Source organism: Callorhinus ursinus, unplaced genomic scaffold (genome assembly GCF_003265705.2).
Source record: "Callorhinus ursinus isolate GAN/ISIS: 27379988/994484 unplaced genomic scaffold, GSC_fseal_2.0 scaffold14, whole genome shotgun sequence".
In the NCBI taxonomy this organism is placed as follows: Eukaryota; Metazoa; Chordata; class Mammalia; order Carnivora; family Otariidae; genus Callorhinus; species Callorhinus ursinus.
The window spans coordinates 5,078,125-5,083,769 of NW_027397076.1; positions in this window are offsets into that span (position 1 = coordinate 5,078,125).

The following is a 5,645-nucleotide window of genomic DNA, read 5'->3' on the forward strand; positions in this document are numbered from 1 at the left end:
AATATGACTCTAAAAATGAAAAATAAAAAATGTTTTTTTTTTTTAAAAAAAGGGATTGATAAGATGTTGGTTGAAAAAGGGAAAAAGAAAAATAAAAAAAAATAGTCAACAAAAATTAACTTTGATGAAATAATGAATCATGGTAAAAAAAAAAAAAAAGCCATGAATCTATGTGCAGTATTCCCCTAGCGCTGGAGTTCTCCCATTCTCCTTGATCGATCAACTTGGGTCTTGGCTTGCTGGCTGTTTGTGCTGATCTTCTGGGGGAAGGGCCTGTTGCTGTGGTTTCCAAATGTCTTTGCCGGAGGCGGAACTGCCCCGCCCTTGTCGGTCCGGGCTAAGGAAGCTGCTCCGGTTTGCTCTCAGGAGCTTTTGTTCCCTGCAAGCTCTCGGTACAGCTTTGGAGGACCAGGGCAGAAATGGTGGCCTCCCAATCTCCACCCGGAGGAGCTGAGAACTCGGGGCCCCGCTCCTCAGTGTGCCCCCAGAGAAAAGCAGTCACTCCCGTGTCCCCGGTCTCCGGCCGCACTCCGTGCTCACCCGGCCTGTAATCGAGCGTTGCTATCTCTGGCACCCGACCCCGCGCAGAGTCTCCAAACCCAGCAGATCCCTGCAGTGCGTTCCCGCACCGCTCCTCCCCGGGAAGGAAGGGGAGTCTCCCCGGATCTGCTGCTTGTTGGGTCCCTGCTGGGGGAGCCGCGCCCCGACTGGGCCGCAGATCACAGTTTATGGCCACCCCGAGCTGAGAGCCCGTGCCTCGGCTCTGTCTCTACAGCCGGCTTCCCCGCTCTGATACCTGGGAGCTCTGCCGCACTCAGGCACCCCTGGTCTTTCTGTGACCCCAAGGGTCCTGAAACCACACTGTCCCGGGAGGATTCCACCCCCCGCTTAGCCACTGGAGCGACGTCCCTCCGCCAAGCCAACTTCTAAAAGGTCCGATTTTGTGCTCCGCGGCTCTATCACTTGCCAGAAGCGGCCGGCGGAGGCCCCTCCCCCGCCGTCTATCCTCCCGAATATCTCCTCAGATTCACTTCTCCGCACGTCCTACCTTCCAGTAAGTGGTCGCTTCTCTGCTCAGAGAGTTGTTGCTACTCTCCTGTTCGATCTCCTGTTGAGTTCGTAGGTGTTCAGAATGGTTTGATCCCTATTCAGCTGAATTCCTGAGACAAGAGGAAATCTAGTTCTCCTACTCCTCCGCCATCTTGCTCCGCCCCTCCTGAAATGTACATTTTAAACAGATGAATTTTATAGGTCAATTACATCTCAATAAAGCTGTTTAAAAAAACAGAACCCACCCAATGGAACCAAAACCTGGTTCTTCCCAGCAGGGAGACCAGAACCACTGTCTAGAGAAACATTTGCCACTCCTGAAATGTGGGAAAGTAAACTTAGCCCCCTTTGATTTGGACCCAAGACAGAAACCATGTCTTGGACCCTGTGCACATTTGTTTAAAAAAAAAAAAAGATGTGGTATGTGTATATATATGTATATATATGCAATGGAATATTACTCAGCCATCAAAATGAATGAAATCTTGCCATTTGCAACAATGTGAGTGGAACTAGAGGGTATTATGCTAAGCGAAATAAATCAGTCAGAGAAAGACGGATAACATATGATTTCACTCATATGTGGAATTTAAGAAACAAAACAGATGAACATGAGGGAAGGGAAGGAAAAATAAAATAAGATGGAAATTGTGAGGGAGGCAAACCATAAGAGATGCTGAACTCTAGGAAACAAACTGAGGGTTGCTGGAGGGGAGATGGGTGGGGGGATGGGGTAACTGGGTGATGGGCATTAAGGAGGGCACGTGATGTGATGAGCACTGGGTGTTACATGCAACTGAATGAGTCACTGAGCTCTACCTCTGAAACTAGAAAAAAAAAAAAAAGACCAAGAGTCTGGGAACAACCTAAGCAGTTACCAGTAGGAGACTAGTTAAATAAATTATGGTCCACCCATATAGAAAAAACAGTGTGCCCTCATTAAAAATGTTTTAAATGAGAGTGTTCTCTGTGCACTATCATGCAAAGATCTTCAAGATACATTGTTAAGAGAAAAAAACCAAGTGCGGGAATAGCAGTATGTGTAATTTATGTTAAAAGCGGGGGAGAGGATAAAATATGAATTCATAAAAAAAAAGAGAGGGGTATACATCCTGCTAGAAGGTGAGAGAGGAGAATGCATGTGCAGATTTGGCTCACATGGGTTCATCACTCGTGCTCCCAGGCAGTTCACAGGCCGGGTGGAAGCAGCAGCCCTAACTCTGGGATTTGCAATCACCTCAGTGGCTCCAGGGAAACATGATTGCTCCCTAATAATAATTTTTTATTTTGTCATTATGAAGGTATATTGCCATGGCAGGAGGAATAAAGTAATTTTGTTTAAAAGTTTGTTAGCATGGGGTGCCTGGGTGGCTCAGTGAGTTAAATGTCTGACTTTGGCTCAGGTCGTGATCTCGGAGTCCTGGGATCTGTCCTGGAATTGCGCCCAGCATCTCAACCATCTCTGTGCACTCAGCGGGGAGTCAGTTTGTCCCTCTTCCTCTGCCCCTCCCCCGCCAATGCGTGCACATGCAAGCTCTCTCTCTCTCTCTCTCTCTCTCTCAAATAAATAAGTAAATTCTAAAAAATAAAAATAAAAAAATAAAAGTTTGTTAGCTTGATTAAGCCTTTTAAATGTTTGGAGACCTCTATTTGTACTCTTGCCCCTATTCCTGAAAACTTTAGGGGAGACCTGTCTATGGTACAAATTGGTACCTGAGCTGGGACTACCATTTGGGATGAACCCCATTTGCCACTGCCCTGGCAAGTTGCCACCCTAGATCAAGTCCCCTTGCTCTTCTTGCACCTAGATGTTAGAATAACCTCCAAACTGGTCTTCCTACTTCCTACTCCTGCCACCCCACCCCCACCACAGTCGGTTTTCCACCAGCACCTAAAGTGATCCGTTTATAACGTAAGTCAGATATGATTTCTCTTCTCAAAGCCCTGAGATGGCTAAAAGCCAGTGTCCTCACAGTGGTGTCAGGAGGAGCCTTCCCAGGACCTCCTTTTCTATGCACTCTTGTTCATTCACGCACTCAACTCACTCCACGCATGGCCTCTCTGATGGTCCTCAAACTCGCTGAGCAGGCTCCTCCTTGGAGTCTTGGTACTTGCTATTCCCTCTCTTTTTAATCCTTTTCCCCCCAGACGCTACAGGACACACTCCCTCCCTGATTTCACATCCTTGGGTAAATATCTTCTTAGAATTGCCTATTCAGTGTGCCTATTAGTGTGCCTATTCGGAATCAAATGCTAGTACCCCCTCCTCCTTTCCTGCTTTATTTTTCTTCCTATGCTTACCATCATCTATCACACTATCTAATTCCCAGATTTATTTCATTATCTGTCTCCCCCTTGAGCATGGAAGTTCCATAAGGTCTGTTCCATCCACTGTTGTATCCACAGCACCTAGAACAGTGCCTGGCACATTGTAGGGGTTTGAGAAATCTTCACTGAATGGCTGAATAAATTAGTAAAGGAGTGGTGCTTTGCCTCAAAATTAACAGCTCCAACATTTAAGTGCTGGGCAGATCGAGAAGACCAGTTTCAGGGGTGAGCAAACAAGAGACTGATATCCCGGAAGGCAGGTGGGCAGGAGGAGTACCCAGCACTGTCGAAAGCCACAGAGAAGCAAAGCTCTGAAAAGTGAGGCTGAGTACAAAGAGGAATACAGGGATCTGGCTTGAAGATCTCCTGATGAAAACATGCTACCGAAATATTAAGCCCCATTTTGGTTGTCATGACTATTAATCATACTATTACTAATTTCTCCAGTGAGATCTGAACGATCTTTTCATAACAGTGGCAAAGAGTAATGTTATCTTTATGTCACTTTCTTCATCTTTCTATAAACAACTATAGAATGCCCAACTTCGTGGTGATTCCAGGAAGCAAACTCAGGTCAGAGGATGCACGTCTTATTACAGCACTGTATACATATTTATTTATTACGATCGCTGCTAAGTGTGACTGGGAACATTGCAGAACACTGTTAGATATGTTGTCCCTTTTGTGTTCCTGTTAGCATAAGGCCAGGATTTAGGGAAAGGCTAATACGGCATCATAAAGCATCTGAATTGAAGAATCACCAGGCAGTGATTGAAAAGCTCCCGTGTGTCAGGCAATAATTGGGTTGCCTTCTGCTCTCACATGATAAATAAGGTAGTCTTCAGAACAAGTGAGTGGGGAAATATTATTATTCCAATGTATGGCGAGAGCCCAGGCCCTGAAGTCACACAGCCTGGGTTTTCGTTCCCGTCCTGCTCCTTACCAGCCATGAGACCTCGGACATGCTTTGTAATCTCCCTGAGTCCTGTAATAACAGCATCTATCTCGTAGGAATAAAGTGAGGATTAGAACAAAAGGACATGTATAAAGTTCTCAATGTAGTAAGTAGCCCACAACAAGCTCTCAGAAAATATTTGGTTACAACAATTAGTGAAAATTGAACCAGAAAGAGCCTGGCTAAGTAATTTGCCCAAAGTATTCTATCTAGTAAGTGAGAGGGTCAAGATTTGGACCCAGGTCTTCCATGGCCTGATATAATTCTTTCCCCCATTGCATCATCATTATCTCACCATCTTTGCCGGGGGCAGGGGACATCTTTGTTGAATGTGAAAGTGACACAGCAAGCTGGGAGGGTCTTCTGCTCACGGTGACGTCAGGTGGGGCTTCAGTCCTCTGGGACCTCTACTGGACTGGCCCATCCAAAAGGGCTCACCCACATATCCGGCGCCTGGGCAGGGATAATGGGATACTGAGCTTACCAAAGATGCCGGGACAGCCACAAAATACAGCACCAAGGCACCAACTGCCAATTCTTTAGGAAAAAGTCCTGCATACAGAACGCACATGCAATTCTACCACCACCTGTGTCTGCTTGAGGATAACACGTAAGGTGTCAGCTCCTTGAAATCAAAAACTAATCTGTGTTGTTCATTGCTGGATCCCCAGAACTGTGACTAGGACATGGCACAGGTCAATAAATATTTATTGGTAAGGAAGGGAGAGAGGGAATGGGGAAGATCTGCCCGGGAGTGTATGTTGGTATCAAAGAAATAGAAGGACGTGTTTCTTTGAATGGTGAGCCCTGCCTCTTGCAGGTGCACATTCCACTTCCCAAACACAGAGACTATTTCCTTCCTCACCTGCTCCCAGAGAACAGGGCAGTATCTCCCATGTGACCCGCAGAAGCCACCCACTACCCTACCACTGTCACCATTTTCCGGCTCATCGATCAAAGCAGACAAGAACCAGAATCAGCCAGTCACCATATAGTGTGACATTGCCTTCCCCATGTGACCCCCCAGCGGACTCGGGCTCAATCCTATCAGAACCCCAGATAGAGCCTAGCATCGGTATTTGTTAGAGCTCTTCAGTTGATTCCATTGCACAGCCAAGAAGCTGACATTGAGAAGACAGCCACTTGTCTGGAGGACAGAGAACTCTTGATTTACACACACACACACACACACACACACACACACACACACACACCTCAAAAATCTAGCTCTTAGTGTGGCTCAGTCACTAAGCGTCTGCCTTCAGCCCAGGTCGTGGTCCCAGGGTCCTGGGATCGAGCCCCGCATCGGGCT